Source organism: Chiroxiphia lanceolata, chromosome 3, assembly GCF_009829145.1.
Source record: "Chiroxiphia lanceolata isolate bChiLan1 chromosome 3, bChiLan1.pri, whole genome shotgun sequence".
NCBI classification, from domain to species: Eukaryota; Metazoa; Chordata; class Aves; order Passeriformes; family Pipridae; genus Chiroxiphia; species Chiroxiphia lanceolata.
This window is the reverse complement of record NC_045639.1, coordinates 53,083,703-53,097,482: the sequence shown is the minus strand read 5'-3', so window position 1 is coordinate 53,097,482 and position 13,780 is coordinate 53,083,703. Positions and strand designations below refer to the sequence as shown.

General features: G+C 39.6%; 1 protein-coding gene across 1 annotated transcript in view; it reads right to left on the bottom strand.

Annotated features, from left to right (window-relative positions):
• Positions 1–1,539: 1,539 nt before the first annotated feature.
• SCAF8 (SR-related CTD associated factor 8) overlaps positions 1,540–13,780 on the bottom strand; it is an 85,906-nt gene continuing 73,665 nt past the window's right edge. The window contains exon 21 of the mRNA XM_032683967.1: positions 1,540–1,794. The gene's annotated coding sequence lies outside the window, so the exon portion shown is untranslated. The remainder of the gene's footprint in view (positions 1,795–13,780) is intronic.

Here is a 13,780-nt window from a genome sequence, read left to right as displayed (position 1 = left end):
TATCATACAGCATGGCTAGGATAATCTTGTCAGGGACCCATTCTTTTTTGAAATGCAATGTGCAGTTTTTTGCTCACACAAACTAATTGCTACATGAAGGAACATTTTTATAGTTTAAAATTTTGTCTTTGGATAAAGAAAATAAGAAGAAAGAAGGAAAAAAGAGTCTAACCGGCTTTTGAAACTCTGATGTACAGCACAGCTGTGTTCAGCCACACACACACAAACACACACATATATATATACTCACACATAGCAAATCAAAACCAGCTTAGACAACAATTTTTCTGCAGCTTCTTCCTCCAATACCTTCCAGGATTACTAATTAATAGGGACCAGATGTCAAATACTTGAGTACAGCCTTAAATCTGGGATGCAAAGAGCCATGATCTCCTTATTGCCCTGGGACCTCATGTGCAAAATTGAATTTAAGCACCACTATTGAGTTGCTAACATTTTGTGTCCCTCTGCCTTAACCTGTTGTAATTAACGATACAAAGGAGAACAAGGTCCAACCATATAAATACCTTCCTCTCTAACATTTTTCGCCAAAGCTTCTAACCGGTGTTCAGCAATGAGCAGGATTCCAATTAAAGACTTGTAGCTACAACATAAGAGTAGAGAAAATGATGAGAAAAAAAAATTTGAATTTAGATCTTATTATACAGGCCCAAAGCTGTGGTCCACCATGCAGTTACACTGTAATGGGAATGATCTTGCTGAAAGATCTCACTAAACAATGTAAAGAGACCACAGACAACAGCATTCCAAATAACTGACACTTTAATTTGTGTGAGAGCAAAAATAAATAAAGGAATGGCAAGTATGTCCTTTTCACATATGATGGGACATATACATATTCCTTCTTTCTATAAGCTATTCAAGAGACAAAATCAGCAAATACTGCCCGAAAACACAGACCTTTCAGGTGATGGCTCAGCTAACTTTTAGCTGTTTCTCTCCCCTTGGCTATTAGATCAAGCACACATTTAGACAGGTGCATATGCCCAAAAAAAAGAAACACAATGTGGGTTTTTTGTATTTTATTTTACTTCCTGCCCTTTCCTTCTTCTTTTATGACAATAACAGGAAGTAATTGGAGACACCTAGTCAGTAAAAGCCCTGGAACTTTTCCCTTCTAGTTTTTCATTGTACTCTCATAATTTAAGGATTCATCACAAATTTAAAAAAGCTGAGGTGCCTTACACAGGAATTCATCATCTCTGGGATATAGATAGCCACAGTGAAGAGCTGCACATAGACTGCACACATAGTGTTATGTAAAAGTGGTTATCTTTAAAAACAAAACTTTTTTAAAAATTTGCAGATCAAAACAAAGCATGTCTTATTCCCTACAGGATTTTCTTTGCACCTGTTCTTCAATTTTTTGCACTAGGAGATGCTATAAATGGTATTAGTTACAATGTACAGTTCACAGTCATCTTCTGGTCCAGCAGAAGAACCTGTCTCTCCGATGGATGCAAAACTGTTCATCTGAGCAGATCATCCTCAACAGCACAAATATGCTCTAGAAACTCATAGAGTTTATGTTTTAATTTATAAAATTAAACCTGCCTCAGACAGGTAATACTGGTATGTAATATTGCCGTCCCTGGTTCTGTCAAAAACGGGGGTACTGAGGTGCTCAGAGCCGTCTCAGTCTGCGCGCTGGGATCCTTCTGGCACTCCAGACCCAAGAAGCGATGTGGTTGCATGCTAGAACATGGGTGCACTTCTCACCTTAACTCTGCAGAGCCCAGGACATGGTAAGCTGCCAGAATTCCTTCATCTTGCCTGTTGACAAAGGAACAATAACTAGTCATCACTGTTGCTGGAGCGTAATTCCAATTTTTAAAAAGCCCTATAAATGAGACCTTTCTATTGGATTTTTTTTTTTAGTCATGCAAATGTTTCATTAAGAAAAGATTTGGGACAAATTTACAGTTTCTCTGTTAGCCACACAATGATTATAAGGGAGAAAGGTCTTATACTGCACAGTTCCTAAAACATTATCCAGGATTAAACATACTATTATTTAAAAAAATAAGTGTCCAGTAGCTTAGTACTTTAAAAGCTCCATTAAAATATTATCCCTGTAAAGAGCAATTTTTATAACAGATTTTGCTGGCTTAAAGAGCTATATTGTCTCTCACACACACTGTACATAAGATAGCAGAGTAAACAATTTAGAGGACTAGCAAACAATAAATGAGTAAGAATCCCAACAGATTAGTAAGGGCTTATGTAAATTTGGTGTGCAACTACCTCTAATACATATTAGTCATGTCCATTACGTATTTATAACACCTATAAATCCTTCATAATGACATATTGAATGGGCTTCACAGAACCAAGGCTCAGAACAGACCACACTACATTATGCACTCTGATTTCCGGTCAATTATAATTTTCCCACATAGTGCTCTGTGAAGGCATTTTCGTTCTCAGAAAATCAAGACTTTTGGTAGCTCAGACTGAGAATATGAAAGACCAAGATTACACCTCCGATAAATATTTGCTGCAGAATATGTAGAAGGAGAGGCAAAGGTACCTCTGGGAGGGTGATTCACCCATTCCCTAGGTGTGATGTACCAAGATGGTGTACATCTTTTTTCCATGGACTCTAAGTAGAATAAAGACCAAAATTTCTTACGACTATGAATGCTTTATATCCTACCACAGGCACCTGACTGTGTTCTCCTCTTTATTCCACAAAGACCATTCATAAAGCCATCAGACCCTAGCAATTTTCAATCAGTACTGACATGGGCAAAATTAGAAAAAGTATCATTGCTTCAATCTAATGTGAATACAGAGGCCATGCAATAAATTCCAGAATTAATGCTAAGTTTTTTGTTACATACCCTGGGATTTTGTGGAGCCATCCAAAGTAGTTTTTGTATGTATAATTATTATCCTTATCATAATCACATAAAAAGAAATCACTAAAGGAGTAGGGCTAGCAGGTGATTTGAGAGATTGCCTCACCCATCCCTGACCAGTGTCATACCTGCTGATGTTTGTCTAATCTATTTTTAAACATCTGCAAGGTTGAAAATTCCATTAATTCCCCCTACACAACCTATTCCAGGGGCTCCACTTTCCTTGACACTTACATTTTTTCCCAATGCTGATACTAAACCATCATTGAAATCTAACCTATTACTGCTTTCTTCTACTGATAGCATACATGGCAGCTAAAACCCTTCCTCGTTAGAGTCGCTCATTGCTACAAGGTGGCTACCACGTCTTCCTTTCATCCTCTCATGACTGAACAACCCCTCATCTTTCCTTGAAGGCATATGTGATTTAGATCTTTGAGCAAGACTGCTCTCTCTTGGATCCTACCTGAGCTACGGTTCCTGCAAGTGGGTGAAGCTCTTCCACTGAGGCCTAATCAGTGCTGACTAAAGTGAAATAATCCCATTTGATCCTTTGTTACTCCCCTTCCAGTAGCCTGGCCTTGTTTGAAGTAGCACTTCAGCTTGAGACAGGATCTTTTCTGCAGAACTGCTTAGCCAGTTGTTACCCATCTATATTTATGTGCAGCTGATTGAGCTCTATGTACAATTCTGCATTTGCCCTAATTTAACTGCTGGAAACCCACTGTTTCCTAGACTGCTCTGCTGCTTTGTCAAGATCATTTTCAATCTCTTTGCTTCCAACATGCTTGTTCTGCTCTATGAATTTATTAAGTGTACATTCTAACCTTTCATCCAAGCTGTCAGTGAGAATACTGAATAGTACCAGAACAAGGAAAAACACTTGAAGAACCACACTTAATGGTGTATCATTGAGAACTACCCTCTGCATATGGTTTTCAAATAATTTATGCACTCACATAATAATAATTTATTCTAGCCCAGTTTCCCTACACATAAGAATAATAACAACTGAAATATTTTGCCATACAGTCTTGTTCAAAAAAAAGCAGATAATACTGCAAATATGTTTTAAAATTAAGAATTGTATAGACTTTCAAAATGAAAGCATTACGGAGAAAAGATTTAAAGTGATAACACTGTCTTGCTGAAAACGGATTTTACATCTATATGGCTACTTTTATGAAGAATGTCCTCTACTGAAATATTGTTCACTTTAGACTTAATGGAAGTCTTCTATAGCCTCTTAAAATTGAGTTTTGTTCAATGAAAAGCTCCCCCGAGAAAGCAACAAACATATACAACTACAGTATCTCCTTTGAAACAAATCAGTTGCACAGCTTCGCAAAACTCCAAGCTGCAAAATTACTGTTTACTATTTATCTTGTATAAGTTCTTGATCAGAAACATACTAAACAAGGACTGTTAACACAAACAGGATTGGTCATACTGAGCCTTGCAAAGAAAGATTACCATTTACATTAATCTTTATGGAAATACAAGCCAACTCCATAAATACAGGAAGCACAGATCACTCTTCTTACCTAATTTGGGTTATTTGGTAGGCCTTTTCTACTTTTCACTCTATGAAATATTTTGCTTGTGCCACCTGTGTTACTCACAAAAGTGAAATAATTTGCTTCCTGAGATGGAGACAGTCCTCACCTGCTTCGGACTGGAAGAATGAGGCCAGTAGAAGATGAAATACAATAAAAAACACCACCTTCCTAAAATAATTTGATTTGATTTGCTATTTAGGAGTACATCCCCTTGGATTCCCAATGAAGAGTGAAACTGACTTTCCTCTGAAAAATACGTGGTCACAGAGAGCAGCATAAAGAGCACACCCAAACACTTTTGACTTCGCCAGCAGAAAAGAAAGAATAGGGTAAAGAAGGATGGGTGAGCCAGCCTGACCCGGGACTGCTCATGACATGCAGTCTGCTGTTGGACTGCCAAGGCAGAGAGGGGCTCCCACAAAAAACTCGCTTGTTATGGCAAGTCAAAAGTACTGAAAGTCACAAGTCAGAGAAAGAAGTGATCACGAGGGGGACTGCACTGTCCCACTCGGTGGTTGAACTGTCCCGTCTTTGAGTGGGTATCTCATGATACAGGAAGGGTTGCATGTGCTTTGAAGAGCTCTAACACATGGATAGGATACTGCTTTGTTCCTTAAAGACCACTGAATATTCTATATGAGGTCACCTGAGTGAGTTTCCCAACCAAGAAACATAGATCTGATTACATCCCTCTGAGGAAAATGGAGTGAAAGGATAGGTACTGGCCTGTTAGCACTGGGTGGGTCCTGCCACCACAGTGGGATGCATCGCAAAGGCTCAAGGGCTGGCCAGGCTGGGTGCAGCCAAAGCCTGAGACACGTGGGGCAAAGGTGGGCACATGACGTCAGAGGTGCACCCCATCTGCGGGAAAAAGAAATCAGGTGGATGGATTGATATTACAGTGACCTGAAACCATCTAGGCTGAAAATAAAGATAATTCTGCAGCTGTCCAAAACTGTTTTATAATACTGCTGCATGTTTTAGAAACATCCAGTGCATTTTTTTTTGAATGACTGCTGCTTTTCCACAGTGGCTGAAGTTGCGCACAGATACAGTTCCAATGCACACAAAGTCTCTTTTTATGCCTCAGACAACTTCTAGAGAAGACACTTCAGCCATGTGGAATGGGGTGGAGGGTCACTCACATAACCTGGGTTAGGTGCCCAAAGAGGAGAATCAGTTATCTGTGTTAGGGTCTAGTGTCTTTTCAGATGGCCTAAAGGTTTCCTGGCTCACTAGCATGAGAACCATCTTTAATGGCACTACACACCTACTGTTCAGGCAAGCAAAACCATGATAAATGTCAGTACCCAACCACTACTATCTGGAGCCAGTCAGTGATGGCAGCAGAATTTGTCCCATGCTCGCCTAAGTGCCTACCACAAGTGTCAGGAGCACATGAGAGGCGTGTGGGTGTCCCTCCTCCACTGTATAGCACTCGCTCTATACTATAGAGACAAAACAGTCAGCTTGGCAGTGTAAATGTATTGCAAGAGTAAAGCGAGATGAGTCCCACGCCTTTTTTCCAGAAGGAGAAACAGGAGTCTGTATTTAAACAGTGCAATATTAGTGTGTTGGCTGACAAGGGGAAGATTACCAACACTCAGTGTAATTAAGACTAAGGTTATTAAATAGACATTAATAGAAAGTGCAAAACTTCCTCATGTTAGCAAGCAGCATAAAACCTACATAATTTAACTGACTTTAAATTTCATTGAAAGTTTATGGGTAGGACTGGACTACTGATCATGCAATACCTCAATCTTTGTGTCTTGGTATCATAAAGACACCAGGGATATAAGGCTGAAGTGAAGCTACAACGTGCTAAATTCAAATTATACTTAATTACAATGGATAACAAAGTCTCTAAACTTTTAGATGATTTATTTAAAATATATTTTTAAATTAACAAGAATCAGCCAGTTTAACAATCACATGAAATAGTTTTAAAAGTAGTGTATATTATAATGTAAAACAATTTAACATTGTTAGAAAAAATCCTATGTGACATGATTTAAAAATCTGATTAACTTCCAAAGCTTTTCTGCATTGAATATGGTGGTGTATGTGATATCAGTTAGAAATGAACAGTCCAGTGGCACACTACATTCTGTAGTTAAGATCTGATCAGGGTACCAAGCAATAATACAGTTGCCAGTCCTCCAAAATACAGGCTGGGACTAGATAACTTTTTATGGGAGTGGGTGAGTTCTGAGCTGGAGGGGGAATTTCACAGCCTTGCAGCAGTTTTCCTGGTGTGTGACTGAAAATGTTTCTACTGAAGTGCACAAGACAACAACTGTAGCCCCTCTGACCTCTTTACTTTCTTCTCCTTCTTTCAGGTAATCTATACCTATTTTTTTTCACTCCATATGTATCTTCTGTCAGCAAAAATTCTGTAATCCAAACTATAACCTTATTGCAGCTGTGCAAATTTTGGCCAAATTCAGTCCTTGGCTTTATCAAATCCAGTGTTGTCAGCTCCGGAGAGTTTCTTGTGATGTTTTTCTGTAAAGCTTCTCCTTCTGAAAAGTGCAGCTCATGTGAGAATATGAGTTTCTGTATTTCTGTTCATTTTTCTATGTTCATAGATGCAAAAGAAAAGGTACAAAATGTGATTTTTAGGTGCTCATAGGCTCAGAAGAGTCTGAGAAAAACAGAAGGCAAAACAAAAGGGATTTTTAGAGCCTTAATCTTAAGATTTCAACACTTTAAAGCCAGTCTCATAATTTTTGAAGGCACAATTCTTGAATGTTTGGCATCTGCAAAACAAGAAACATCCAAATCTGCTACCTCCCAGCTTTGCAGGCTGAAGCAGTTATCCTGTTCTGCCTTGCTGTAAAGGAGAGAAAGATTTGTTTGGGGGTATATCTACATAGTTACATGACTGAAACTTGGCCATGAGCCAACTCTTGACATACTTGCTAGAACACTTCATCTACATTCAGGCCAAACAGTGCTCATTGGTGTGGCTAGGTATGGGAGACAGTGTGAGCTGGGAACTGCAAACAACACTTCAAGGTGTTAATGAAGAGCAGCCTTAATCTCTCCTTAGCTGAGCTTGACTGTGGGAATGCTTCTGGTTTGCTTCAAGGCAAAAGCATATCCATAAACACAGCAGGGGCAGTTCAAGCAAACCCTTCTGGAATGCACTGAAGCAGTGAGGACAGGCTCAGAGTCGGGTGGTGCTGAGAGCTGGTATTCACAGCAGGAGCATCCCCATCACACCCACACATCCTGTGGGAGAGCTGGGAGCTGACAGTGTGACTACTCCTGTGCTGCATCAGTTCTGCAGAATAGGCCTTAAACTCACCAGGACCTCCATGCCTTGCAGGAGCTGGGTCAGCCTACAGGTGTCTGTGACTGATTTAGGGAGCTGTTTGCTGCCAGGGTCCAGTGAATGCAATTTGTCCCAAACTACTGCTTTCCCCTGGTATGAGCCAGAAGGAGGGGGAATGCTCAGCACCAGCACCTCTCTCACTCAAGAGGAAGGTTGGCTGTCCCTGCCTCCCAGTTGTGGGGCTGATGCATTCCTGTAACTGGTCACACTGGGGCAAAGTAATAAAAGTCACTGCACAGACACTGAATATCATCTAGAATTGGCTAAGAATTGTTTGCCAGCAGCACATAGCAGTTCCTGTACTGTCTCAAAGCAGTAACTGATGGCTGGGCTTCCAGTAACATGGAGGAAGCAAGCTGACACTGACAAGAGCATCCCCACCCTGAAACGGACTTGAAGCTCTTAGACCTCTCTGAGCATTTGTCAGGGCTGTATCACACCGATGGCTGGTGGCAATCCTGAGACAACCAACAACCCTAGATTTTTCTTCTTTCTCACAGTCTCTTCTTCAGTTTTTAGTGTTGTCTCTCATCTCACTAAATACCTATGAGCAACTGTTCCTGAAAGCAAACCCTGGAGCATACAAAACAGTTCACAGCCCTTTAATATGTGGAATAGGAGGGGTACAAAGTAGAGGAACAAGAGACAGAAAGGTCACAGAGTGCAGGCTTCTATTCCTTTGCAATAACTGGCCAAGCTCTATCCTATAATTTATTTTCTGTTTAATTTTTAACATCTTTTTGCTTAATCTTTCAGAAGTTCGTTGCGCTGATGACTAGAATTTACATCTTACATTTATTCATGATCAGCTTATAATCTGAGGACCTACAGGCCTGTCAGCCTGACCTCAGTGCCAGGGCAGGTCATAGAGCAGATCATCTTGAGTGCCATCACACGGCATGTACAGGACAACCAGGGGATCAGGCCCAGCCAGTGTGGTTTTGTGAAAGGCAAGTCTTGCTTGACCGACTTGATCTCCTTCTGTGACAAGGTGACCCACTTAGTGGATGAGGGAAAGTCTGTGCATATTATCTACCTGGACTTCAATAAAGCCTTTGACATCATTTCCCACAGCATTCTCCTGAAGAAACTGGCTGTTCATGGCTTGGACAGGTACACTTTTTGCTGGGTAAAAAACTGGCTGGATGGTTGAGCCCAGAGAGTGGTGGTGAACAGAGTTATATCCAGCTGGTGGATGGTCACGAGTGGGGTTCCCCAGGGATCAGTATTGGGACCAGTCTTGTTTAATATCTTTATTGATGATCTGGATGACGGAATTGAGCACTCACTCTGTCAGTTTGCAGATGACACCAATTTGGGTGGGAGTGTTGATCTGCTAGAGGGTAGGAAGGCTCTGCAGAGGGATTTGGACAGGCTAGATCCAGGCTGAGCGAGGCCAATTGTATGAGCTGCAATGAGGCAAAGTGCCAGGTCCTGCACTTGGGTCACAACAACCCCATGCAGCGCTATAGGCTTGGGGAAGAGTGTCTGGAAAGCTGCCTGGCAGAAAAGGACCTGGGGTGTTGGTCAACAGCTCCTTGAACATGAGCCAGCAGTGTGCCCAGGTGGCCAAGAAGGCCAATGGCATCCTGGCCTGTATCAGGAACAGCGTGGCCAGCAGGACCAGGGCAGTGATTGTCCCCCGTACTTGGCACTGGTGAGGCTGCACCTCAAATGCTGCGTTCAGTTTTGGGCCCCTCACTACAAGAAGGACATTGAGGTGCTGGAGTGTATCCAGAGAAAGGCAACGGAGCTGGTGAAGGGTCTGGAGTGCAAGTCTTGTGAGGAGCAGTTAAGGGAGCTGAAGTTGTTTAGACTGTAGGAAAGGAGGGTCGGGGGGACCTCATTGTAGCAAGGTGGGGTCAGTCTCTTCTCCCAGGTAACAAGCGACAGGACAAGAGGAAATGGCCTCAAGTTGCACCAGGGAAGGTTTAGATTGGATCTTAGGAAAAATATTCTTCACCAAAAGGGTTGTCAAGCACTGGAACAGGCTGCATAGGGGAAGTGGTAGAGTCACCATCCCTGGAGGTATTTAAAAGAGGATTAGATGTGGTGCTTAGGGATAGGATTTAGTGGTGTACTTGGCAGTGCTGGGTTAATGGTTGGTCTTGACAAAGCTAAAGGTCTTTTTCCAACCTAAATGATTCTATGACTCTATAATAGACACTGCTAACTGTACTACCTCTGCTGGAGTTACCTTGCTTGATAGGTCCTAAGATAGCATTTCCTTTTCTTTTTTTTTTACACAGCTGTATTGCACTGATGGCTCAGAGATATTTCACAGTTAATAAAAATACTTATTTTTCTCCTTCATTTTGCTGTCTCCAAAAAGTAATTGCAGAAATTATGTTTATTTCATTGAATGCCTGACTTTATATTTGTACTACCAAATTTTATCCCAGTCTTGCAGCATCTCCTTTGGATGAAAGGTACCCATGTGTAGTTGCCTGCTAGGGTTTTATCCATCTGCAGAATGAATGTGTTTGCTGTGTCCACATGCCCTCTGCTGTCTAATAATAGAGTCTTCTGCCTAGGTTTAGCTATGCAGTGGAGACCATCAGCCTCCTTCCCCCATGCCCTTCATAGTTCCCACTTTGCAGAAGAAATACTCTTTCCAATAGTTGCAGTGCAGGAATTATGTCCCTGGTGAATTAGAAGTGTATGAATAGCCATGAAAGGTGAACCGTACAACCTGGAGCTTCTCTCAGAGATCCTAAAAACTGCTTGAAATATCAGTCTACATTTTAATGCAATTATATATATTTAGCTTTATATTTCCTTAAATAATTTTATTTTAGGTGCAAGTTATGATCTTACTTGTGGTATCTCTGTGACCTTAGCTGCTATTGATCAGAAAGCCAATAATTCCAGTGGTGATTCAGTCTTGTTGTGCCTGGCATTAAAAATATTTTGGCACCTTTACTTAAAATTTATAAGTTATGTAAACAGAATGCCTCTTACTTCCATGCTCTTGTTATTCTATAAATGTCTCCGTATTGATGGCAGATCAGTCCAGCACCAAATAAGCAAAAGATAATATTTCCGTAGGTCATTTTGTTTCAGATCATTACCTCCATTTTCTAGTCAGCTGTTCCTCTGCAAATTCTAAAAGCATTGACTGAATCTACATTGCTGCAACCACTCATTCATTTCAGTTATTCAATCAAATACCACAACACGTAAAAACTGCATCAGATAATCATTATGGGACAACAGAGCTCCAGAGAATACTCAAAGCTCTTGCACCTGTTGAAGACTACTGGGTGTTATTATGCCAGCTACGGTCTCCCAATGATTTACTATTAAATCAGTCCTGGAGGTTTAACTGGATGAACTGTTAAATAGATTTGTTTCTACACTCCCTCATATTACATTTTAGACATTTTGGCATGCTTAAATCTAGCTCCTAAAAAAAAAAAGTAAATCTTTAATGTCCTTGTTAACAAAAACCAATTGAAATAGCTCTGTATAAACAATTATAATTAGCAAAAATAGAATTTATTATTTTACCAGCTACTGATCCCACCTTTCTTTCTGAAATACACAACCAGATGCTCTTCATGTCAACAAACATTTCCATCACCAATACTCTTCTCCATTAACTCTGACAAAGACTGTAATCTGTTTCTAACAGTAGTGGTTGCATTCTCTTGATACCACTGCTCTTAAAATTATCTCTTTTGCACATGCCTACTTCTAAAATATTGTGAAGTTTCATAGTTATCAGGCAGTCAATATTAGGTCCTTCAAAATTCTTAGCTTTTTCAAGCATACTACTGTCAGTAGACACTATTTTTTTTAAGAAATGGGAAAATTAAAGTAAAATTCAACTTCAGTTGTGAATAGACTTTTTTTTTTTTTCTAAAAAAAGACAATCACTAGAGCTAGACTCTGCTCCTCAGCTCCATCACAGACCACACAATCTACAAAAAGTTATCCATCAGCTTCAGTCAGCCGAGGAATGCAGCCTGCTCTGGATGCCGAGGATCTCCAGAGGGCAACATAGCCAAATTCATATCATTCCTGTTCACCAAGGGATTTAAATCAGAAATATTCTTGCTAATTACTATAATATCTTCTTACTGTAACCACCACCAGTATTTCTGAAGAGACCTGACATTATAGAAAGCATGAAAATATATTAACAAGTTATCTGAGAGAGGAAGATAAAGAAACTTTAGAGGGTATTTGGTTTTTAATCAGATTCAACTGTCAAGAATATTAAATTCAAAAATAAACTGAAGACCCTTGAAAGCCCTTCAAGTTACCTTGAACATATATTCCGTTTCTTGTTTTGAACAAAAATTCAGCACAAAGGAAAATTCTTTTACTATAAGCAAAGCTTTTAGCAAGTAACAGCAGACATTGCAATAGAAGGTGTTTAAGGTGTACTAAACAGAGCAATCCTTTTCAATGCCAAGATAGCATTAAGAAAACCCAAACATAAGTAAAATACGGTAAGTAACTTAGTATCTGTTAGGTTGTGCTCTTTGGCTCAGATCACTAACAAAAAATCTTGCTAATCATTAGTAATTCTACTATTATAAAATGAACAAGGATACTTTTTTCTCTAGTTGTAGAACATATTTCTTCAGTGATATAAAAACTTGGAAAAACATATGTAGTACAGAGAACAAACACATCTGACCAGAAGTAAAAAGGTGCAATAAAATGGAGATAATGGAGTGAGAAGGTTTAATCAATCCAAAGAAAACTTCATGCCCATAGCTACTTTAATTATTGAATTCCTACATATATCAGTATAAGACTGTTAAAATATATTAGCCTAAATTATATACTTATTATATTTCTTGTACAGTTACAACCTAGGAAAATTGAGTCTGGTGGCTTTAAATACAACTTCTTTGGAGATTCCTAAGAATGCAGAGGACTTTCCAAAAATGTAATTTGTAAAGTTTTGGGGTTTTTTTTGTAAGTGCAGTGCTGCCAAATATTTTTGCCACTAAATAAATGCTATTTCAGCTGCATTTGAGCTGTAAGAGTGGTAGCTAATGGCCTATTCAGTTAATCATAGTTATTCACTCCCTGGAAATGCCTCAGAATATAATAAATGCTTTGTTTTCGTTGTGGAGTGTTAAATTACAGGCATTACATAATACCCATGATATATAACCTATCCGTACGAATACAAACTGAATCCGAAACCATTCCCCTAAAATAATTGTAATACTTGGAGCCTCCAAAGAAAGAAAAATGCTGTTGTTACCCACAGAGCTACTGAAACAGCTCTGATAGCAGGGTAAGAAATGGCTACAATGAAAGTTCTGTTTTAACAAAATGTGCCTATTTGTCATCCATTTACAAAGGTCCAAATTAACTATTACAGAATATTTTTTAAACAAAGAAAACAAGAAACATGCTCAAATAGCTGAACCACATACATCCTTTCCTAAAGGAAAAAAGGGCTGCAGATGTAGGTTTGTAAGCTGCCCCGTAAGAGACAGATCAAGCACTCTGAGACCGATGCTCTCCTTGGGTGTTGTATCAAGAGAGGATTTACACTGTTCACCTCTTTTTTTTATATTTATATAGGTTGTAGAAGTCTCTGTCAGTCTTAGCTATGCTTTGTTCGCTGCTCAGAGAAGATTATATTTATTATGCTGCATGTTGACAACCTGTCATGAGGGTAAGGCAAGAGATAGCATATCATATTTATATGATATAACAGCAGGTTATATGTCATCTCTTTGCGGTTGCCATTATACTGATGAGACAAGGAACCCTTTGTAGTTTCTTCAGGAAGTGTCTTCCAGAGGTATTTTTAAAAGCTGGAGTTTGTTTTAAAACAATATTCGGCTTCTGAGGTCAGAGCAAGCTGTGTTTTTTAGTTGCAATTGCTTTGCAGAAAGGATTAGATTAGTAGGTCATAAAAATATGCCCTTGGCTACTTCAAGGAGTGAAGACAACCTTTGAAACAGTCTTCTGTTTGGCTTCCCAGATGAAAGAACTCCTCCATGAAAGCATACAAAAATTCAAAA